The sequence below is a fragment of the Leopardus geoffroyi genome, chromosome A3, assembly GCF_018350155.1.
Source record: "Leopardus geoffroyi isolate Oge1 chromosome A3, O.geoffroyi_Oge1_pat1.0, whole genome shotgun sequence".
Taxonomy (NCBI): Eukaryota; Metazoa; Chordata; class Mammalia; order Carnivora; family Felidae; genus Leopardus; species Leopardus geoffroyi.
The window spans coordinates 30,621,780-30,646,429 of record NC_059336.1 but is presented as its reverse complement, the minus strand read 5'-3'; the positions used below and the strand labels follow the sequence as shown (position 1 = coordinate 30,646,429).

The 24,650-nt window shown below is 35.7% G+C and overlaps 1 protein-coding gene across 3 annotated transcripts in view; it reads left to right on the top strand.

Moving 5' to 3' along the window:
* The window catches only part of RNF24 (ring finger protein 24), a 73,489-nt gene that overhangs the window by 19,233 nt on the left and 29,606 nt on the right, over nt 1-24,650 (top strand). Inside the window, exons 1-2 of one of the 3 annotated variants that reach the window (XM_045445205.1) lie at nt 1,036-1,454; nt 7,068-7,203. The exons of 1 other annotated variant lie outside the window; for it this stretch is intronic. The gene's annotated coding sequence lies outside the window, so the exon portion shown is untranslated. Of the gene's footprint in view, nt 1-1,035; nt 1,455-7,067; nt 7,204-24,650 lie in introns of those variants that run through there. One more of the 3 variants, XM_045445204.1, reaches the window with a different exon arrangement.

Genomic DNA, 24,650 nt, shown 5'->3' with positions numbered 1-24,650 from the left:
GACGGCTCCATTAAACAGAGTTGCTTTGATTTCTGTCTGGTAACCTGTGTTTTTCCAGGGAGTTACAAGTGATTGTTCGTGTATTTTCTGTGGACAAATGTCTTAAATACAACTGACCTCTCCAGATTATCACAGCTGACTTTTTCCTTTATTTAAAGAGCGGCTCTTTTTCTGTCTTTCAGGCCACTCTGGCTCTTTGTTCAGGATGTCTTCTTGGTTATCGCATATACCCAGCAATTCCCAAGTGATGTTTTCAATAGTCAGTGCTGTTTCCAGAAATGCCATGACATTTTCAGAATCAGAATAAAATAAACTTTAATTAATTTTAATTTAAAAGACACAGTTCTTTGTCACAGATTGGAGAAAAATAAAGGGACATAATTAAATGGGATGTGAGATCTTGGAGTAGATCCTAGAAAAGAAAAAAAATCAATAGAAAAACTGGTGAAATTTGAAAGAAGTCGGCAGTACAGTAGTGTTACACCAGTCTTGATTTCCTGTCCTGGTGGTTGTGTAAGATTTTAACGTTAGGGGAAGCTAGGTGAATTTTATGGTAACTTGTGCAGCTTCTCTGAAATTCTAAAATTATTTCAAAATTAAAAGTTTAAATATACATGTATATTCACAGCTCCAAATTGTTTGGTAATTATAATGTTGGCCTTTCTTGAGTCTCTCTCTAAGGCAACAACAATGAACCAGGATGCATCAGCATACTCACTGCTCACAGGAATCCCAGAAATCATTTGTGCATCCATTGAAACACTAACAGTAGGATGCAACAGTAGGATGCAGTAGGATCTTATGGGAAGAAGAAAGGATTTGGATTCAGATGTGTTTCAGTCCCTCTTCCACCATTCACTACTGTTTTCAGTAGGGCAGCTACCTTGACCTTTGTTAGTCTCAATTCCTTCATCTGAATACAAAGTATAATACCCATCCCACAGTGATTTTAAGAATTAAATGAGATTTATATATGTGAATGCTAGTTATAAACTCTAAAACACTATGCAAAATCTTCACTTTGGTTCATATCCTAAAGAATTGTTTGAAGAAAAAAGATTCTCCAGTTTCAGAGATTTTTAAGGTTATTTTTTCCCTAGATTAATTGTATTGTAGCATTGAGTGCAATCAGAATCCATAGGTGATATATTTATAATTGTGTTTACATTATTTTGAGTCTTTTATCATTAACAGTCAGTTTGAACTTGAACCAATATGACTAAGAACCACAAAGCAGTAAGCTGAATATTGTATAGTATACTTAACATAGAGATTTTACATGAACATTATTTTTACTTATTTAAGCCAATGTCTAGCCCTTTTGCTTTAGAAGTCATAACACTAAGAAGAGAATTTCAAATGTGAAAGCTCCAAATTTGTTGGTTTTCCTGAAATTTAAAGTGAAAGTCATCAGTGGAAGCTGTGGATCTACTTTCAAGAAAGACCCTAGAAAGGTACAATGTCCAGTCTACCAATTATATGAGGCTTATATACAAACTTGTAGTTTGTTTCCAAAAGTAAGTTATTCTATAACAAATTGGAAAAAAAAAAAAAAAAAAAAAAACTCAGCCAATATATTTAAGTAGTGCTGAGGTGTATGTGGCAAAATTTAATTTTTTTAAATTTTACATCTAAGGGTTATAAAGTTGATTCTAAATCCATATTTCAGGTGGTTTAATGCTCTGATTCAGTACCTGGTGAAGGACTGCTGTCTGGTTTCAATCAGATGTTAATTATTCTTCTTGCTTTGTCTTGATTTTTAGCTGTTTCATTAAAGCAGCCTCATGTAGATCAATCAGGCTCTTTTTCAAAAATCCCAATCTGAAACCAAGACCAGGGGTGCTTGGGTGGCTTAGTAGATTAAACATCCAACTTCCACTCAAGTCATGATCTCACAGTGTAAATTCTAGCCCCTCACTGGGCTCTGTGCTGACAGCTCAGAGTTTGGAGCCTGCTTTGGATTCTGTGTCTCCCTCTCTCTCTGCCCCTCCCTTGCTTGTGCTCTGTCTCTCTCTCTCCCTCTCAAAAATGAGTAAACATTAAAAAAAAATTTTTTTAATTTAAAGCCAAGACCAAAAGGTCAAAGAAATAGAAGATCTCGTGAAGTCAGAGCTGCTCATCAGTAGTCCTCAATTGCTTATCTTTTTTTTTTTTGGAGTATCTAGTTTTAGTGAACCACAAATTAAACAAAATGTCTCTCAAGACAGGGCAGAAACACATTATTTTATTTTATTTTATTTTATTTTATTTTTTAATTTTTTTTTTAACGTTTATTTATTTTTGAGAGAGAGAGAGACAGAGCATGAATGGGGGAGGGTCAAAGAGAGGGAGACACAGAATCCGAAACAGGCTCCAGGCTCTGAGCTGTCAGCACAGAGCCCGACGTGGGGCTCGAACTCACGGACCGCGAGATTGTGACCTGAGCTGAAGTCGCCGCTTAACCGACTGAGCCACCCAGGCGCCCCAGAAACACATAATTTTAAACTTTGTATTAGTATCAATATATTGGTACATTCTAAAAATGCTGATCTGCAGCAGATTCTTTTTTTTTTCAATTGCTTGTCTTTGAAGAAGAGAAATATTAAAAAGATTGTTACCGAGTTGGTAAAATGAAAAAATAAAATCTGTTATCCTCAAGCAATGCATTTTCCAATTTAGTAAAAAAGTAGTTTATTAAGAATAGATGGAAACTTCCTTAATATATGGTATGTATATGTGTGCCTGTGTCTGTGTCTCAGTGCTATACACATCCTATTTATTTATTTAATTTATTTTTTAATATTTATTTATTTTTGAGACAATGCAAGAGACAGAGTGCAAGCAGCGGAGGGGCAGAGCAGACAGAGGGAGACACAGAATCCGAAGCAGGCTCCAGGCTCTGAGCTGTCAGCCCAGAGCCAGACGCGGGGCTCAAACTCACGAACTGTGAGCCAAGGTCGGATGCTCAACCTACTGAGACACTCAGTCGCCCTACACATCTTATTTATTGATAAAACAACAATCTCATAAGATTATGAGGAAAACAATTTCCATTGTATTTTTAACATTGTTCTAGAAATATTAGATAATTGAGAGAAGAAACAATTTATATAATTTGTAAAAGAGGAATTAAAATCATTAGATAATTATCCTAAGCAAATGTTGATTTAAGATGGATAGCCACAGGATATTTATGAAATATCTAATAATCCTTATGGAAAATTTTCCTCACCAAATCTGTCCCAAAAAGGCCAGGGTTTTCAACCAAGTCTTTTAAATAATAATCAAATTTGAAAAATCCTTACAAATCTTTACAAACAACACAGGGAACCTTTTTCTATTTACATTTACAGTTAAATTTGTGTTGTAGCCTCCTTAGTAAGTAATGTATGCACATATTATAAGATATAAAAGGTATTCTATTTATTTATTTTTTAATGTTTATTTAGTTTTGAGAAAGAGAGAGAGAGCATAGGTAGGGGAGGGGCAGAGAGAGTCCAACGTGGAGCTCGAACTCGTGAACCACAAGATCATGACCTGAGCCGAAGTTGGAGGCTTAACCAACTGAACCACCCAGGTTCAGTATTTTAAACAGATATTTGATGAAAAGTCAGTCTTCCTCCAGCCCTGTCAGAAACAGTCACTGGTACCAGTTTTTTATATATCCTTTAAGAGATGTTTTAGGCATATGCAAAGCTAGTTTCTCTCTTAATCTTTTTACATTTATGGTACTGTGCCACATACACAGTTCTGTACCTTGTTTTTATTTTGTTTACTTAGTAATATTATCATGCAAACTGTGCCAAATCAGCACAAAATACATTTTTAATCAGCCAGTGCTCATCATTATAGGTGCACTCTTTAATCCCCATCACGTATTTTACCCACCCCCTGCCCCCCCACCTCTCCTCTGGTAGCCATCAGTTTGTTCTCTATAGTTAAGAGTCTGTTTCTAGGTTTGTCTCTCTCTTTTTCCCCATTGCTCATTTGTTTCTTAACTTCCACATATGAGTGAAATCATATGGTATTTATCTTTCTCTGACTGACTTATTTTGTTTAGCATTACATTCTTTAGCTCCTTCCATCCATGTTGTTGCAAATGGCAAGATTTCATTCTTTTTATGGTTGAGTAGTATTCCACTGTATATATATATACCACATCTTCTTTATCCATTCATCAATCAGTGAACTCTTGGACTGTTTCCATATTTTGGCTGTTGTAAATAATGGGGCAGGGGCACCTGAGTGGCTCAGTCGGTTGGGCGTCCGACTTCAGCTCACGTCATTATCTTACAGTCTGTGAGTTTGAGCCCCGCGTCAGGCTCTGTGCTAACAGCTCAGAGCCTGGAGCCTGCTTTGGATTCTGTGTCTCCTTCTCTCTCAGCTCCTCCCCTGCTCATGCTCTGTCTCTCTCTGTCTCAAAAATAAATAAAAACATTAAAAAAATTTTTTAATAAAAAAATTAAAAATGATGGGGCAATAAATATGGGGGTGCGTGTATCCCTTTGAATTAGTGTTTTTGTATCCTTTGGGTAATACCCAGTAGTGCAATCGCTGGATCATAGGGTAATTCTATTTTTAACTTATTGAGTAACCTCCATACTGGTTTCCAGAGTGGCTGCCCAGTTTTCATTCCCACCAGCAGTGCAAAAGGATTCCTTTTTCTCCACATCCTCCCAACACCTTTGATTTCTTGTGTTGATTTTAGTCATTCTGACCAGTGTGAGGTGATATCTCATTGTAGTTTTGATTTGCATTTCCCTGATAAGTGATGGTAAAGCATCTTTTCATATGTCTGTTGGCCATCTGTATGTCTTTTGGTTAATTTTTTGTTTCGTTTTTTATGTCTTTTTTGGAGAAATATCTTCATGTCTTCTCCCCATTTCCTAATTAGGTTATTTGTTTTTCAGTGTTGAGTTTTGTAAGTTCTTTATGTATTTTTGATACTAGCCCTTTATTGAATATATCATTTGCAAATATCATCTCCCATTCTGTAGGTTGCCTTTTAGTTTTGTTGATTATTTCCTTTGATGTGCAGAAGCTTTTTACTTTGATGTAGTCCCAATAGCTTATTTTTGCTTTTGTTTCCTTTGCCTCAGGAGACAGCTCTAGAAAAAAGTTACTACAGCCAATGTCAAAGAGGTTACTGCCTGTGTTCGCTTCTAGGATTTTTATGGTTTCAGATCTCACAGTTAGGTCTTTAATCCATTTTTAATTTATTTTTGTGTATGGGATAAGAAAGTGGTCCAGTTTCATTCTTTTACAAGTTGTTGTTCAGTTTTCCAAACGCCATTTGTTGAGGAGACTTTTTTCCATTGGATACTTTTTCCTGCTTTGTCAAAGATTAATTGACCATAGAATTGTGGCTTTATTTCTGGGTTTTCCATTCTGTTCCATTGGCCATGTGTCTGTTTTTGTGCCAGTACTATACGGTTTCGATTTCTACAGCTTTGTAATATAACTTGAAGTCTGAAATTGTGATGCCTCCAGCTCTGCTTTTCTTTTCCTAGGTTGTTTTGGCTATTCGGGGTCTTTTGTAGTTCCATACAAATTTTAGGATTGTTTGTTCTAGTTCTGTGTGAAAAAATGCTGTTGATATTTTGATAGGGATTGCATTAAATGTGTAGGTTGCTTTGGATAGTATGGACATTTTATCAATATTTTTTCTTCCAATCCATGAGCATGGAATGTCTTTCCATTTCTTTATGTTGTCTTCACTTTCTTTCATCAGTGTTTTATAGTTTTCAGAGTACAGGTCTTTCACCTCTTTGGTTAGGTTTATTCCTAGGTATCTTATTTACAACATTTTTTAACAACTGCAAAATTAGTTTATGGTGATAAACTGTAACCAGTTACATATTTAGGTTGCTTACAACCTTTTGCTATTACAAGCAGGACTGCAAAGAAGAGCCTGGTATATATGTGTTTTTGAGTAGACATGTAAGCACATTTGAAAATTAAATTCCTAAATGTGGAATTGCTGGGTCAATGGGTAAATCCATGCATAATTTTGTCAAGTTGTTCTCATGGAGGCTGACAGTTTTACTAATTGGCAATGTCACTAATGTGTGAGTGCTTACTAATGGGTAATATCAACTACTGGATAATATCAACTTTATAATATATTAGATTCCTATATGAATTTAGACTGCTCTCCAGCTTTCTCGTATCCACCAGGGTAGGCTAGGTTAAACTGCCATAACAAACAACCTCAAACTCTTAGTGGTTTGTAATAAGAAATTTCTTTCCTTTTGGTACATGTCCATCAAGGGTCGCTGGAGGCTCAGCACCGTGACTTTCACTCAGTAACTTAGGCCAACAGGGTTGCCACCATCTTGAACATTGCTCTTTGTCCTGGCTAGAGGGAAGAGGGCCCTGGAGAGTCTCACACCATCAGTGTAGTCATACATGTGCCCAGAAGATGGAAAACTGGAGATATTTGGCAAACTGCAGCTATGATTAATTATCACATCTCTATTCTGTCCTGTAATCTGTCAGTTCATGTGTTAGTAACACAAGTTTTTCTTTTTTGGAATATGTCTGCTATTTTCCCATTTTCATTTTTCCTGTTGAACTAGAACTAGCTTCTCTAACTACCCTCCAGCCTCCAGAAAAAAAGCCAAATTATGGCAGTATTTTTCATTTTGTCTGCATTAAATTTATAGATTTAAAGAAAATTGATAATCTTTATGATATTGAGTTTCCACAACCAAGAAGCAGATATATATTTTCAGTTATTTACATCTTCTTTTGTATCTTTCATATTTTCTTAATATAGATTGTGTATATTTATTAGTATTCTTTTTTATTTTACTGTCATCTGCAAATAATCATTTAAATTCCTTCTGTATAATCAAGTTGGTTTTCTTGAAGGAATAGAAAAGATAACCATTTCTCAAATAACATATCCATAACATCAAAAAAAAATTTTTTTAAGTTCATACTGAAGATTTTTCTTTTCATGATCCATCTTTTTAATAATTCTAGTAAATAAGTAGATTAGCATTACACCAACAATAATACATTTACTCCAGCAACTAGAAGCACTTACCAATTTTTAAGAATTATATCTGTTTTGTGCTCTGCAGGTGTCTATTATGCCCACCTGTACAAGAACCCAGGAGATGATGAGCCATTAATGTAGAATAAGATCTGGCTCTAAAGAAAGAGGCTCACTGGCCCATTCATCAAACTTGAGAGATGTTGAAAATTAAACATCCCCAGGTAATTAGAGTATGGTTTTGAGTGACACAGGCATTGCTCTCCTGTTACATTTTTATTTCTTTTGTTGTGAGAAATAACATTTGTGGGGGGAATCAGCTTATTTCTAAAAGTAAGCAGGTATTATATTACATTTAGGGTTTGTTTTCATGCTAAGAATGAGAACTGCTCATTACATCTCACTTCTTTGTACTGCCTTTGTAATTATGATGTAAAGTTCAACCTGAGAGTATTTTCCTTCTTTACAACTTCTCATTTTGTACTCCTATCTCAGCATTATTCTGCTCTTTTTCCTACAATCCATACTCTTTTAAGAGTTCCGTCCTTAATCACAAGACTGAATCACAAGACTGAATTAAATAGAAGTTGGTCATTAAGTGCTGATAAGCGGATTATTTGTGAAATTATATTGTATGTATGGTTGTGCTTAGGACAGAGGTCAGAAAGGAATACAAGACATCAAATTTGAATACCTCACCATCATCAAAGTGAAGTCTCATAAAAATCTGATGGAATGATTTAAACTGAAAATAGAGACTTTACACAAAAATGGAGAGAAAGTCTTCATGGAGCCAACACAGAATAATTACTGGGAATATGACAGAGTAAAAAGAGACCCACCAAAATAACAAACATCTGAAATATAAAATGTATAAGAAGACAGAGTTCAGTTGTGGCGAGCAAAGGTAGCACCACAGCCTTGATTTTAGAACTTGGGCAATACCAACAAAGAGAAAAGCTGTGTACAAAACCAGAGAAAACAATGGTAATAGAAGAAGCAGGGAAAAAAAAAAAAAAAAACTGAAATGGAGAAGGAATGGAATTGTCAATAATAGGACTAAAAAGAATAAAAGACACAAAGACTATTAAAAAGAACTAGTTAGAATTAAAAAAAAAAAAAAACCACCTTGAAGCACCGTGGTAAAAATATTTTTTAAAAAAATGTACATCCCTTAAGGGGAAAAAAATGTTATCAGGATAGTGGAGTGGTCAGGGCACCTAAGTGGCTCAGTGGATTGAGCGGGTTGAGCATCTGATTTCAGCTCAGGTCTTGATCTCACAGTTGGTGAGTTCGAGCCCTGCATCAGGCTCTGTGCTGACGGCTCAGAGCCTGAAGCCTACTTCGGATTCTGTGTCCCCCTCTCTCTGCCCTCCCCCGCTTGCACTCTGTCTCTCTCTTTCTCTCTCTCTCTCAAAAATAAATATTAAAAAAATTTTTTTAAAGAATAGTGGAGTGGTCAATAAAATTAAGGCCAAATGGAAAGATTCAGGTTAAAATTCATGGAATAGACAAATAGGTTATAACAAATCCTGTATACCTAGTTTTTTGCTCCTGCAACTCTCCTCCAAATAATGGGGGGGGGGGGGAGTGTTACAAATAGGAAGAAGTTTCAGTAAAGGAAAAACTGAAGTTATTGTAGAGAAAAACCTTTGCCTGCAGGTTGAGAGTTTGGCGTGTACTTATTTTCCAGATTTGACCCTTAAAGACAGTATACTCACATACCTACTTACCAGTTTAACACTGGAAATAACTATCCTCTGGAGGATGAAAGATAAAAATGACCTTAGACTTGTAACTCAGATAACACAAGATGCATTTAGAGAAATATTTACAGAATACCAACCAATTATCTTGTCTAGTTGTCTGCCTTTTGAAGATGAAAGATTTTTGAGCCCTGATATCTTAGAATCTCCAATAGCCCAGTACCAGAGGAGATTATAAAAGACTGGGAATGCAGAGGAAATTTCTGAAAGTGATAGACTGGAGCACTTTGAAGGAAGTGAGTTGGTGGTACCATCTAAGAGGAGCAGCTTAGGTACTCAGGCACAAAGCACCTCAGGGCATGACCTCTACCTGAGGTTCTGCATTCTGGGGTTTGGGCCTCTGCACATATGGAAATGCAACCTTAACCTATACTCAAGGATAACCAGGGCCTAGGAAAATCTTGTTGACCAAAGCTCAGAAGACTGTCAATTTACAGACTTATCATGAGAAATAGAATTTTCAGGTGAACCAGGGGCACCTGGGTGGCTCAGTTGGTTAGGCATCCAACTCTTGGTTTCAGCTCAGGTCATGATCTCACAGTTTGAGCCCCATATCCAGCTCTGTGCAGACAGCGTTGAGTGCTTGGGATTCTCTCTCTCCCCCGCTCTCTCTGACCCTCCCTCTCTTGTTCTTTCTGTCTCTCTCAATAAATGAATAAACTTAAAAAGTTTTTTGTTAAAAAAAAGGAATTTTCAGGTGAACTCAAGTGTTGACTAGGCATGAGTAAAACTTTTGTACTTTCTCTTATGTAAGTCACATGGGGGCAATGGAATTAAAATTACTGTATAACTTTGGTACATTAGAATAGATTTAGAATCAAGGAGTGTAAGTGATTTTAAGCAGTGTTTCTCTGCTAAACTTGGAAGTATTCTAACGTGGTATAGGGATGCTTTCTGGGGGACCTAAATGCTTGACATTCACTGGTGCACTGTAGATATGGCAGGAAATGTATGCTTAATTCTGTACATATACTTTATGCTTCTATACCAATGGACTTCTAATACTTGCTCCCTTTAAGCCCTTTAATACCAGGGAAGCCTGGGTGGCTCATTCGGTTAAGCGTCCGACTTCGGCTGAGGTCATGATCTCACCATTTGTGAGTTCGAGCTCTGCACAGAGCTCTGTGCTGACAGCTCAGAGGGAGCCTGCTTCAGATTCTGTCTCCCCCTCTCTCTCTGCCCCTCCCCCACTTGCACTCTGTGCTTCTCTCTCTCTCAAAAGTAAACATTAAATCTTTTAATACCGTTGGCTCTACCAGCTTTTATAGACATAGACAAATACTAGTCAGATACATCACTGGATTTTTTCTTTTACTTTAAATACAAAAAATTAAAAAGATGCAGAAAATTCTATAATGAAGACTCTGTCCTCCTAGATACCTCATCCCCTCACAAAAAGCAGCTCATGTTATCAATTTCTTAGGCATCCTTCCAGAGATGCACACATTCAATCAAATTCCTGTATTCTTTAGTAGTGAAATATACCAAATCCAACTCATAATAGATGTGTTGTGGTTTTATTGGCCTCTGACAAAGTAGAGAACAGTCAGCTTGGACTGAGCTGCAGAGGCTCCACATCTGCTCCTGACTATTAATAGAGACATAGAACCTGCCATCTAATTCTTTTAGGCTCAAGTTATTGCAGTAGAGCCAGGTCCTGGCCAGCCTAGTAAGGCCACACTGTGGCTCATCAGCTGAACCTCAGTCACAGGTCTGAGAGAATAATCTCTTCTGCAGTTGTTTTCCTATGCTCTAGCTAAACAAACAAGGATGTATCTTGGTTTTCTTATATTTGTAATTCATTCCTGAGACCATCTTTGGTTATGCTTAGAAGACAAAAAGATTGCATCTTCTAAAGCACATACTGTTTGGGCACTGTCCCATTTGGGCAGGGTCTTGAAAGACAACTTGTAAATTTTCTATTTTATTGTCAGAACAATGAGCCAGAGATCACCTAGTTCAAAGTAAAGTTATATTTGGTGAGAATATATTTATAACAATTATTTTAGGTGATATATAAGTAAAAAGCCTGATTGAAAGTCACTATGTTCATTTGCCTTGGTGTATGTTTTGTAGCTAGTTGTTCTTGGGGTCTCACTGCTCAGAGCTGTGAGTGCTTTATTAAGCACTGTGAGTGCTTTATTTTTATGTAGGCATTTAGTCACACCTACCCTAAAAAATTTTTCCATGTTAGGCTTCAAAGTAAATATACAAAAAGCAGTAGCTTTTCTCTATGCCAGGAATAACCAGCTTAGAAAACATAATGGAAGAAAAGATCCCATTCATAATAACAGCAAAAGTACATGTAATAACTAGGAATAAACTAAAGGAAAGTATAAAACCTGTATGAATATAGCTATAAAGTCTACTGAAAGGCATAAAATGAAACTAGAATAAATGAAAAATAAGTTCCCTGAAGTAAGCTATAAATTTAATATACTTTCAGTCAACTTCCCAACAGGATATCTTTTGTTTATCTGGAAAAAAAAATGGTATAAGAAAGCCTTGAGGAGTACCTGGGTGGCCCAGTCGTTGAGCATCTAACTCTTGGTATCAGCTCAGGTCGTGATCCTAGGGTCATGGGATAGAGCCCCTGTTGGGCTCCGTACTCTGAGTATGGAACCTGCTTAGGATTCTCTGTCTTCCTCAGCCCCTCTCCCATATGCATGCACGTGCTCTCTCAAATAATAATAATAATAATAATAATAATAATAATATAATAATGATGATGATGATACATAAAGACTTACTGAAAATATTAAAAAAGAAGAGTAATAATGGAAATATTGCCCTATCATGTATTAATTATTGGTATGATAAAGCTATATTAAAACAAAACATTGCATGCTGGTGCAGGCCATTATCATAGATAGAAAAAAGTGAAGGGACTGCAGAATCCAGGAACAGACCCAGACATATGTAAAAAGTGACTCTGAAAAAGGTAGAATTTTAAGACAGTGAAGAAAGAGCTTTACAAGTGCTTTTGCAATAGATGACTAACCATTTGGAAAAACAATTTTAGGCCTTTTTTCCACGCAATAGTTTCTAGATGGGTTAAGTACCACGTAGGTATTAAGAAAGGGTATAGGTGAGAATTTCTATTATCTGATGTGGGAAAATCAAAGATAGAAATCATAAGGGAAAGGCAACAAACTTGGTGGCAATAGGGCCAGGCAGAAAATTGAATCACTCAAGTACACTTGGGTAGAAAACAAAATCATACAGTCCTTGATTCCTTCCTTCCTTTCTTCCTTCCTTCCTTCCTTCCTTTCTTTCTTTCTTTCTTTCTTTCTTTCTTTTGATAGAGGTAGAAATATTTATCTACTTTGAGAAAAGTAACAGGATAAGTACAAGTGACCTACTGACATTTGGTTCAGAGTTAGGGAGTATTAGGGGATAGTGGAAATTGTGACAAATGAGAGCATAGTGACTTAGCCCAGGGGTCACTATGCCCCTAGTATGTAAGAATGTCCCCTAGTATGTAAGAATGTCCCCTCCTCACCTCCCAGTTGCACAGCAGCATAGCAGCTTGGAGGCCCCAAGGCCACTGAGCAATTGTTGCCCTGCAAGAATGAAGCCCAGAATTATTAGGTCTTCTGATGTTTTTCCATGTAAAGCTGGACATTGCAAATTTTATATATATATATATATATATATATATATATATATATATATATATACACACACACATACATACATACATACATACATACATACATATATGGAGCAGAGAGAGGGAGAGAGAGAATCCCAAGGAGGCTTCACACTGTCAGCACAGAGTCCCAATTTGGGATGCCAATTCACAAATTGTGAGATCGTGACCTGAACCAAAATCAAGAATCAGATGTTTAATCTACAGAGCCACCCAGGTGCCCCACAAATTGTATATCTCCCAAATTTAAACTGTTAATCTCAATTTTTTTTTTTCAACGTTTATTTTTTTTGGGGACAGAGAGAGACAGAGCATGAACGGGGGAGGGGCAGAGACAGAGGGAGACACAGAATCAGAAACAGGCTCCAGGCTCTGAGCCATCAGCCCAGAGCCTGACGCGGAGCTCGAACTCACGGACCGCGAGATCGTGACCTGGCTGAAGTCGGACGCTTAACCGACTGCGCCACCCAGGCACCCCTAATCTCAATTTTTAAAACTTTGTATATGCTAAACAAAACATATTCACAAGCCCAGATTTAGCACATAAGCCTCAAGTTTGTGAACTCCACTGTATAGTTTTAGTTTTGGTTTCGTGATTATGCTTACCTGCTTAAAGATGTTGGGATGCTCTCTACCTTTTTTGTTTTTTCTTTGTTTCTGTACTCTGGGTCAGTTTTTTTGGTAGTGGAATTATCTGTACAAGTTTAGATGGAGTTCCACCTCCATTGCCATCAGTGTCTGGACCTTTTTATGAAGACACAGTTGTATATTTTCAAGATTTCTTCTTCAGCCAGTTTGGTTCCTATTCCTATAAAATTCTATATATTCCTATAAAATCATACATTTATAAATGAATTCTCTTATAAGATTTTTTTAAATGTCAGCATAACACTAGTTTTTATCTTTTTCACATTCTTAATATTTTATTGGTTAGTTGGTTGATTTCAGTTCCCCTGTGGAATTTTTTGTTTTAACCCATCTATTTCTGTTTGACCTTTATTAATACATTCTTCTAGTTTATTCTGTTTGATTTACTCTTTTTCTAGCTTCTAAAGTGAATTCTTTTGCTCATTTATTTTCATAAAGATTGGTAATACAAGATTGAAGATTATGAATTTTTCTCTTAGTACAAGGCTTTTTCCTCCAATGTGATTAATTTCTAAATGGTCTATAATTTATTTTGATTACCTCTTGGACCCAAGTCATTTCAAAGATTATTTTTTGAATTCCCAAGTAGTTAGTTTTCTTTTGTTTATCTTTTTACTGTTGAGTTAATTTTATTGCATTGTGGGCACAGAATGTGATCTTTTAAATGTTCCTTATAATAAACAGTTTATCTAAATGTAGATGTTCCAGAGTCATTTGAAAAGAATGTGTTTTCTCTGTAAGATACAAAGTTCTAAATGTATATTTATTATTTGTTAATGGTATTGTTTATATTCTCTCTCTCTCTCTCTCTCTCTCTCTCTCTCTCTCTCTCTAGGCTGCACCATGGTTATATTTTTACCAAATTCTTAGTGTGTTTCTAATAACCTTTGCTTCTGTATTTGGATGCTGTGTTAAGTAAAGGTTTATGTCTATATGTCTTATTTGGTTATATTATACCTCTAATTTTTTAATCATAAAGCATCATTGTTCCATGTAACCTGTTTCTGCCTTCATTTCTACTTGTTTGAAATTGGCACTTATACAATATTTACCTGAAATATTTTTGCTCATTTTTCCTATCACCATCCTCATTTAGAAAATTCTTAGAATTGTCTTAAGTATTTTCTTATAAACAGCATATAACTGATTATTGTTTTTATGTAGTCTTAGAGTCTCTTTTTTATTAAGGGAATTTAAACCATTTATTTTCCTCATAATTAACTTTAGATCTTGTTCCTACCATTTTATTTTATATTTCCTTCATTTGCTTTCTTATGACTACTCCCCCACACATACAACTTTTGTTCCTTCTGAGATTTTACTAAAATGACCCAGTTTTCTTTGCTTCATAGTCTTCCCTCCTAGTCATGAAAGCTATACATCCCATTTGTGGCTCACTACATTTTAACACATGTATTTTTGTGTTTGATTTTTTTGTTGTTATTTTTTGTAGATGCTTTTTATCAAGTCAAGGAAGTTCCCTTCTAATCCTGTATTTCTGGGGGTTTTTATATTGAATTGATGTTGAATTTTGTCAGATGCTTTTTTTTTTTGCATTAATTATTATGGTTATATGATTTTTTTGTATCCTTTAGCTGTTTAATATAGTGATTGCATTGATTTTTTAAAAAAATATTAAGCCAGCTTTACATCCTTGGAATAAGCTCCACTTGGTCCTGATATAAAATTCTTTTTATATATTGCTGAATTCTAGTTGCTAAATTCTGTTGAGAATTTTTATGTTTATGTTCATGAGATAACTGTCCTTATCTGCTTTGGCAACCAGGGTAATACTAGCTTCAAAAAATTAATTAGAAAGTATTTCCTCCTGTTTTCCGCAAGAGATCTTCAATAATTGGTTTTAATTCTTCTTTAAACATTTGGTAGAATTCTCAGGTAAAATCATATGGGCCTGGAGCTTTCTTTTTTGTGTATTTTTAAATGACACACTCAACTGTTAAAAGTTACAAAGCTATTCAAATTACTTTATATTAGAGTTATGGTAGTTTGTGTTTTTTGAGGAATTGGTCTTTTTTATTTAGGTTGTTAAATTTATGTGTGTATGCCCTAATCCTTTTGATGGCTGCAGGATCTGTAGTGATACCTCCTGTTTAATTTTTGATATTGGTAATTTGTGCCTTTTTTTTTTTTTTTAAATCCTGCTACAGGTTTGTCAGTTTTATTGATCTTTTCAAAGAACAGTCTCGGCTTTTTGTTTCTTTGGTTTTCTAGATCATTTTCCTTTTTTTAATTCATTGATTTCTGCTCTTTATTTCCTTCTTTCTGTTTAAGTTGGGTTTATTTTGCTCATTTTCTAGAGTCTTGATATGGAGTTTAGATTGATTTGAAATTCTCCTATTCTAATGTTATACGTTTTAGTGGTATGAATTTCCCTCTAGGTACTGCTTGATCTGTGTCCCACAAATGTTGATGTATTGTATTTCCATTTTCAGTCAACTTTACTGTATTTTTTTGTAAGTATCCTTTGAGACCTCTTTTGACCCATGGATTTTAGAAGTGTGTTGTACCCAAATGTTCATAGCAGATTTTTTTGTAATAGCCAAAACTGGAAACAACCCAGATGTCCTTCAGCAGATGAATGACTAAACAAACTGTGGTACATACATAACTGTGGAATAAAAAGGAACAAACTATACATGCAATAACCTACCTGAATCTCCAGAGAATTAGGCTGAGTGGAAAAAGCTAAAAGCTAACTCTAAAAAGTTCCATAATTATTCCATTTATGTATCAATTTTGAAATGACAGCATCTTAGACATGGAGGACATACTGGTCATTGCCAGAGGTTAAGTCCTGAGAGTGAAGGGCAGTAGTGTGTTTTCATGAAAGAATCCTTCTGGTGTTCGCACTGTTCAGTATTCTTCTCTATGGTGGTAGATACACACATATGCATGCATGCAGGAACAAACCGTAAGGAAAACTGAGGAAATCTGAGTAAGCTTGGTTATATCAACGGCTATCCCGTTTGTGATGTTATCGTTATAAATATAACTAATATATAGTTATGATTTTTTAATGTTTATTTTTGAGCGACAAAGAGAGAGAGACAGAGCGCAAGCAGGGGACTGGCAGACAGAGGGAGACGCAGAATCCGAAGCAGGCTCCAGGCTCTGAGTTGTCAGCACAGAGCACAATGGAGGCTTAAACTCACAAACTGCGAGATCATGATCTGAGCTGAAGTCAAGCACCTAACTGACTGAGCCACCCAGGCGCTCTGTATAGTTACGATTTATACTGTAAAATGTTAGCACTGTGGGACACTTGGCAAAATATACAAAGGATCTATTATTTCTTACAACTACATACGAATCTACAATTATGTCAATAAATTATCAATTAGGGAAAAATATTTTAAAATTCAAAAAAGGAATTAAAATGGTACATTAGAAAATATCCACTCAATACAAAAAAGGTCAGAAAAAAGACATGAGATATATGGAAAACAAATAGCAAAATGGCACATAAACCCAAGCATAGCAATAATAACATTGAATGTGACTAGATTACTTCAACTAAAAGGCAGACATTGGCTGACTGGATTAAAAAAAGGTCCAACAGTATTCTGTCACAAGAGACACACCAAATTCAAAGACAGAAAATGATGGGAAAAGAGAAATCTTGCAAAGAATATGCGTAAGAGAGCTAGAGTGGCTATGCCAACAACAGACAAGATAGACTTTTAAAAAAATTATGAGACAAAGACATTTCATAATAAAATGATCAATTTATCAGGAAGATGTAACAGTTAAAAACAAATACCCACCTAACAGCTGAGCCCCAAAATACACAAAGCAAAACTGATAAAATTAAAGGGGAAAATAGGTAATTCAACAATAAGAATTGAAAATTTTAAGACCTCACTCTCAATGGGTAGAACAGTTACACCAAAAATCACCAAAGATCTATGAAAGTTGAACCAACACTATCAACCAACTTGACTTAACAGGCATTTATAGAATACTCTACCTAATGACAGCAGAATACCAATTGTTCTTCAGCACACATGGAATAACCTCCAAAATAGACCATATGCTACCAGGTGTTGGTTAAAATTTTCTTAAAGGGTCACATAGTATTTTAGACTTATTACCTGAATTGTCTCTGTCACAGCCTCAACTCTGCTGTTTTAACTCAAAAGCAGCCATGGACAAAACATCAATGAATGAGCATGACTATGTTCCACTAAACTTTAGTGGAAACTTTATGCTAGGTCATAAAACAAGTCTCTATAAATTGAAAAGGAGTGAAACCTGACAAGATGTGTTCTCTGATCATGATGGAATTAAATTAGATGTCACCAAAAGAAGGAAATTTGAGAAACCCACAAATATTTGGAATTAAATACTATATTTCTACATGGCCCATGGGTAAAGAAAACACAAAATTAGAAAACATTTGAACTGGATGAAAATGAAAATACAATAACCAAAATAATGGATTGATTACCTAAAGCAATCTATAGAGTCAGTGTAATTTCTATAAAAATTTCAATCATTTTTTTTGCATAAATGGAAAAGCCAGTCCACAAATTCTTATGGAATTGTAAGGGGCCCCCAAAACCAAAACAGTTTTGACAAAGAACAGAGTTGGAAAACTTAACACTTCCAATTCAAAACTTACTATGAAGCTACAGTAATCACAGCAATGTGGTACTGGTGTAAACCAATGGAATAGATTTGAGAGTCCAGAAATGAATCCCAACCAGCTATGGCCAGTTGATTTTTGACAAGAGTGTGAAGACCAGTATGGAAAGAACAGTCTAATAAATGATGCTAGGATAACTGGATATTCACATGCAAAAGAATACAGTTGGATCCATTTCTCATATCCTACATAAAAATTAACTCAAAATGGACCAGTGACCTAAATATAAGAACTGAAACTAGAAAACTCTTAGAAGAAAATCATAGAGGTAAACTTACATGATCTTAGATTTAGCAATAGATTCCTAGGTATGACACCAAAAGCATGAGCCACAAAAGAAAAAAGATGAATTTGACTTCACCAAAATTTAATCTTTTTGTACATTTAAGGAAATTATCAAAACATAAAAGACAAACTACATAATGGGAGAAAATAATTATAAATTATGTGTCTATTAAGGGTTTAGTATCCAGAATACAGAAAGAACTCTTATTAGCTTAGCAACAAAAAGACAGCCCATTTTAGGGGCGCCTGGGTGGCTCAGTCGGTTGAGCGTCTGACTTCAGCTCAGGTCACGATCTCACAGTCTGTGAGTTCGAGCCCTGCGTCAGGCTCTGGGCTGATGGCTCAGAGCCTGGAGCCTGTTTCGGATTCTGTGTCTCCCTCTGTCTCTGCCCCTCCCCCGTTCATGCTCTGTCTCTCTCTGTCTCAAAAATAAATAAACGTCAAAAAAAACAAAAAAAAAAACAAAAAAAAAAGACAGCCCATTTTAAAAAATGCACAAGGGGCGCCTGGGTGGCGCAGTCGGTTAAGCGTCCGACTTCAGCCAGGTCACGATCTCGCGGTCCGTGAGTTCGAGCCCCGCGTCGGGCTCTGGGCTGATGGCTCAGAGCCTGGAGCCTGTTTCCGATTCTGTGTCTCCCTCTCTCTGCCCTTCCCCCGTTCATGCTCTGTCTCTCTCTGTCCCCAAAATAAATAAACGTTGAAAAAAAAAAAAATTAAAAAAAAAAAAATGCACAAAGGACTTAAACAGACTTTTCTCCAAAGAATATATACAAGTGAAATAAGCATACAAAATGATGTTTAACATTACTACTCATTAGGGAAATGTACATCAAAACCACAGTGAAATGCCACTTTTATGCCCATGAGAGTGGATATTTTAAAAAATAAAAATCACAGAAAATAAGAAATATTATTGAGAATATGAAGAAAGTTGAATTATGAAGAAAGTACATTGCTGCTGGGAATGTAAAGTGGTATAGCCATTGTGGAAAACAGTTTGATGGTTCCTCAAAAAGTTAAATGTAGAAATATATATGACCCACTAATACCACTTCTAGGAATATATATAAAAGAACTAAAACAGGTGCTAAAGCAAATCCTTATATACAAAGGTTGATAGCAGCACAGTAACCAAAAGGTGGAAAGAACCCAAACGTCCATCAACGGATGAATGGATAAACAAGTTGTAATATATACATACAGTAAAATATTGTTCACCCATAAAAAGGAATGAAGTATTGATACATGCTACAGTATGGGTAAAAACCTCAAAAACATGCGAAGAAAGAAATCAGATACTAAAGTCATTTATTGAATGATGCTATATATATGAAATATCCAGAATTGGTAAATCCATAGAAAGAGAAAATGGCCTGGTGATTGCCAAGGCTGGGAGTAGGGAGGGTGTAGGGAATGATTGTTTCATGGATACAGGGTGTCTCTGAATTTAGAGTAATGAAATGTTTTAGACTTAGAGGTGATGGTTGCACAACATTGTGAAGACACTACATAACACTGGTATTGCTCACTTTAAAATGGTTAATTTTATGTTATGTGAATTTCACCTCAAAAATTTTTAAGCATATGCAGGGTATGCCTCTTAAGAAGTTGTGACAAAGGGCACCTGGGTAGCTCAGTTGGTTAAGCGTCTGACTTCAGCTCAGGTCATGATTTCATGGTTCGTGAGTTCGAGGCCCGTATCAGGCTCTGTGCTGACAGCTCAGAGCCTGGAGCCTGCTTCAGATTCTGTGTCTCCCTCTCTTTCTGCCCCAACCCCAATCACGCTCTCTCTATTTCTCTCAAAAAAAAAAAAAATTGTGACAAAGTAAAATTTTGAAAGTTATATTCAAAGGTATCACTTTTGTAATAATCATTTGCTACTTGTTTTTTTATAAATTCTATAAATTATTTTTTAATTATTGCTCAAAAAAATAGATCTTTGATAATTCTAAAAAATTAAAGGGACCTAGTTAAAGCAGAGGTTAGAGAGAGAATTTATAGCTGTAAATGCCTGTATTAGAAAAGAGTTAAGATGGGGCACCTGGGTGGCTCAGTCAGTTGAGCATCTGACTTCATCTCAGCTCAGATCATGATCTCATGGTTCGTGGGATTGAGCCCCATGTTGGGCTCTGTAGGCTGACAGCACAGAGCCTGCTTGGGATTCTCTCTCTCCTTCTCTTTCTGCCCCTCCTGCTCATGCATGCACTCACTGTCTCTCAAAATAAGTAAATAAATTTTTTTTTTAAATGAAAGAGTAAAGAATACGAACCCATGACCTAAGCTTCCACTATAAGGAAGTAGAAAAAGAATAGACTAAACCCAAACCAAGTAGAAGGCAGGATGTAATAAAGATCAGAGTAGAAATCCATGAAATACAAAACAAGGAAATGCAGAGGAAAATCAGTGAAATTAAAAGTTGGTTCTTTGAAAAGATTAACAAAATTGAGAACTTCAGCTAAAGCAAGAATTGGTAATTTTTTTTATAAGGGACCAGAGAGTGAATATTTGGGGCTTTGAGGGCCACAGGTGGTCTTTTTCATATATTCTTGTTTGTTTGAGTTTTTAGCACACCTTTTAAAATGTGAAAAATATTCCTAGCTTATAGACTATGTGAAAATAAGCCATGTGCCTTAGTTTACCAACCTCTGAGCTAAACTGATCAAGTAAAAAGGAAGATACAACTTACTAAAATCCCGAATGAAAGAGGATACACACTACCAAATCTTAGAAAAATTAAAAGAATTATAAAGGGATACCATGAACGATGAATGTTAAAATGCAGATGAAATGGGCATATTCTTAGATCCAAATCACTGAACTGACTCAAGAAATAAAAAATCTGAATAGACCTAGAACAGTAAACAAATTGAATAACTTATGAAGTCTTCCCACAAAGAAAAACCCAAACCCAGATAGGCTCACTGAATTTTACTAAACATTTAAAGAAGAAATAATACCAATTTTTCATGAACTCTTTCAGAAAATAGAGGAACTGGGGCACTTCACAACTCATTTTGAGACTAGTATGTTATCTTACCATGATACCTTGGTATCCTGGGTATTGGCCTGATACCAAAGCCAAAAAAAAAAAAAAAAAAAAAAAAAAAAATCACAAGAAAGGAAAACTACAGGGGCACCTGTAGGTGGCTCCATTGGTTAAAGGTCCAACTCTTGGTTTTGGCTCAGTTCATGATCTTACAGTTCGTGAGTTAGAGCCCCACATCAGGCTCTGTGCTGACAGCATGGAGCCTGCCTAAAATTCTCTCTCTCTCCCTCTCTCTGCTCCTCCCCTGCTCACTCACTCACTCTCTCTCTCTCAAAATAAATAAACTTTATAAAAAAAAAAAAGAAAACTATAGACCAATATCTTTTATGACCGTAGCTTCATAAATCCTCCACAAAGCTGATTCCCAGAATATATAAAAATGATTGTGACTGAGATTTACACCAGAAATGCAAGATTAATTTAATATCAGAAAACAATATAATAGACTGTTACGATTAAATACTCTCAGCAAATTAGGAATAAAAGAAATTTGCATATAAAATTTCTACATAAAATCCTAACATCATAATTAATAATAAAATACTAAATGCTTTTCCTCTAAGATTGGAAACAAAGAAAGGATGTCTGCATTTACTACTTCTTTTCAACAGTGTACTGGAGGTTCTAGCCAATTAATTCAGGAAAGAAAAATGAAATACAATCAGATTAGAAAAGAAGATATAAAGCTGTCTTTATTCACAGATGAAGTGATCATCCTGCATTTAGGGAATGCAAAGGAATAAAAAACTAATAAATGAGTTCAGTAAGGTCACAGGATATAAGATCATTATAGAGAAAATCAGTTTATTTCTATATATAAACATTGGACAACCCAAAACAAATTTAAAAAAACAATTCCATCCACAGTAGCATTAAAAAGGATAAAACACTTAGGAATAAATTTGACAAAAGAAATGCAAGAGTAATACACTGAAAACTACAAAACATATCTGAAAGAAATGAAAGACCATCTAAATGAGAGAAATTCATGTTCATGCATTTGAAGACAATATTATTGACATGGCAGTTCTTCCCAAATTTATAGATTTAAAGCAATCTCCTTCAAAATCTCAGCTGGCTTTTTTGCAGAAATTAACAAGCTGATCCTAAATTTTATTTGTAATAACAAAGAACCAAAATAGTCAAAACAATATTGAAAAACATCAAAGTTGGAGGACTTAACACTTTTTTATTTCAAAACTTACCACAAAGTTATGGTAGTCAAGACTGTGTGAAATTGGAATAAAGAAAGACATACAGATCAATGAAGTAATTCAGAGCCCAGAAATAAATCTTTACATATTTATGGTCAACTGATTTTCTGTTAAGGTCCCAAGGCAATTCAATGGGGCAGGGGTTATCTTTTCAAGAAATAGTGCTGGGGCAGAAGTGCACAAAAATGTTTAGGCAGTCCTGGGTGTCAATCATGTTATGTGTGCGTTAGCCATACATGTTGCCCACCAACAGTTGTATAGGACCATAGACTCGAAGGTTTTTTCATGATTCTATGAAAATAAAAGGTGAAAATCACCTTTTATTAGAGAACAACATCAGTAAAAGAAAGAATTCTGTGCGTATCCACATCCTTTGTATTCCCTCCTAGCTTAATGAGGGAGCCCACTGGACTAAGCTGTAGCTAGCACTTCTGTTCTCTTAGCTACTAGAGACTTGTCCATATCAGCAGATGCCTCACCATAGAAGGGGCTTGACTGCTTCACTCATGAGCACCTCAGAGTTCTTATTTTCTTGTAGAATTTGATTGGGACAAAACATGGCAAGTGAATTGTATGTTTCTTCTGTTGAAGACCTAAAAAACAATAGGAAAAAAGAAAGTGCTCCACTGAAGAAGGACTTAAAAAATGGAAAGGAACACCTATATAAAGGACATAGTGAAAATTTCTTCCATGAAATCAGTAACACAATTAAAAAAGATAACCAGGAATTCTGTATAGAAAGAAATGTCAAAGGATTAACCATAAAATTGATATTTTCAAAAGATGAAGTCAGTAATCTTTAAGAGACGATAACTGGAGATAATGTGATAATTAGAGCAAACTGGGAATATAATGTGAAGTGTTTTCTGTAACTATTCAGAGTCTTTCAAGGACCTGATGATGACTAGAAGCTGAACACGAAAGACTACATCCTGTGTGATTCCATTTGACTGTGAAATTCTAGAATAAGGAAAATTAATTGATAATGATAGAAATCAGATCAGTGGGAGTGGTGATTAACTGCAGAGGGGTACAAGGGAACTTTCTGGGTAAATGGAAGTGTTCTGTATCTTGATTAGGGTTATGGTAACATGGGTGTATTCGTTTGGCCAGACTCTTTGACCGGTACATACAACATGGGTGCATTTTTTTAATGTAAATTAAAAATCTCATGTTTCCAAAAAAAAAAAAAAAAGATTTTAAAAACCCAAAATAATTGTTCTTAAGTTTTTCTTGGGCTTTTGTATTATAAGAAACAAGTATAGGATTTTTTTTAATGGTTTGTGAACCATAAATTATAAAATACAGCAGTCTGATTATTGGTGTCTGTCTATCTGAGCATTTTTGAAGCTAAAGTAGAATACTAACTACTGGGAAGATGATGATGTGGTATTGTCCAGGGAACAGGAACTGGCCTAGGAAGTATGTGGCTACCAAACACACTTCAAGAACACTACTGTAGCCTGTCTAGCTGTGGTGCATTGTGTTCAACTCAGGTCCCCTGTGGAACCATATCTCTTGTATTTTGGTGGGAAATCCCATTGCTCATAAAATACTCAGATCTTCTGTGTTTTTCTTTTTCTTTCTTTTTATAAATAACCTAATTAGATAGATGGTTTGAAATTTAGGTTGAAACTACAGATTTCAGCAACTATGAATTTCATAAGGAGGGAAAAGGTTTTCACGTGAATTAAGTCAGAAATGGCAAGTAAAATCCAGTAGCATATTGTATGTTCTGTTTCTCCTCACAAGGAGCAGTTCCTAAGTAACTTTTACATTTGTGATACCTCAGTAGCAAAGTATGCTTATTACTAGGATGATGAATAGTGGCTCTCTTTTTAAAGATGACATTTTAAAGGGTTATTAATACTCATACTGAAGAGATATTATGATGAAAATATTCTAAAACTAATGTGTCACTACACCAGGATTAACATCTTGGAATAATACACCCTCTACTTAGCTATTGGGCCAACATATCAATTGTAGCTAAGCAATTTCATTCATCAAAGGAAAAGGAGAAAATTCCTAAAATGTGTTCAGCATCAGCATATCCCCTGCCAACCTCACCCCTCTGGTAATAGGTTGTAAGGCCTTGCTAAGAAGGGAGAACTCCTAGGAAAGTCTCAGCAGCCAGCCAGCTCTCAGGAGCACCGAGGAAGATGTCTTTCCCCTCTAACGGCAGCGCTACCTCTCAGTCTGCATATCCGTGTACCTGTTCAAAATTCCTCAAGACATTGTTGGTGGTGCCACCCAGTGCAATGACTCCTGCAGGGCAGTGTTCTCAACACCACTGACACATGCCCTGCTGGCCTATATTGATGGCTGCCTTTAGAAAGGATAAGTTTCCAGTTCCTACCACTGGGGACTGGATTGGCAGGCCACTTGACACAA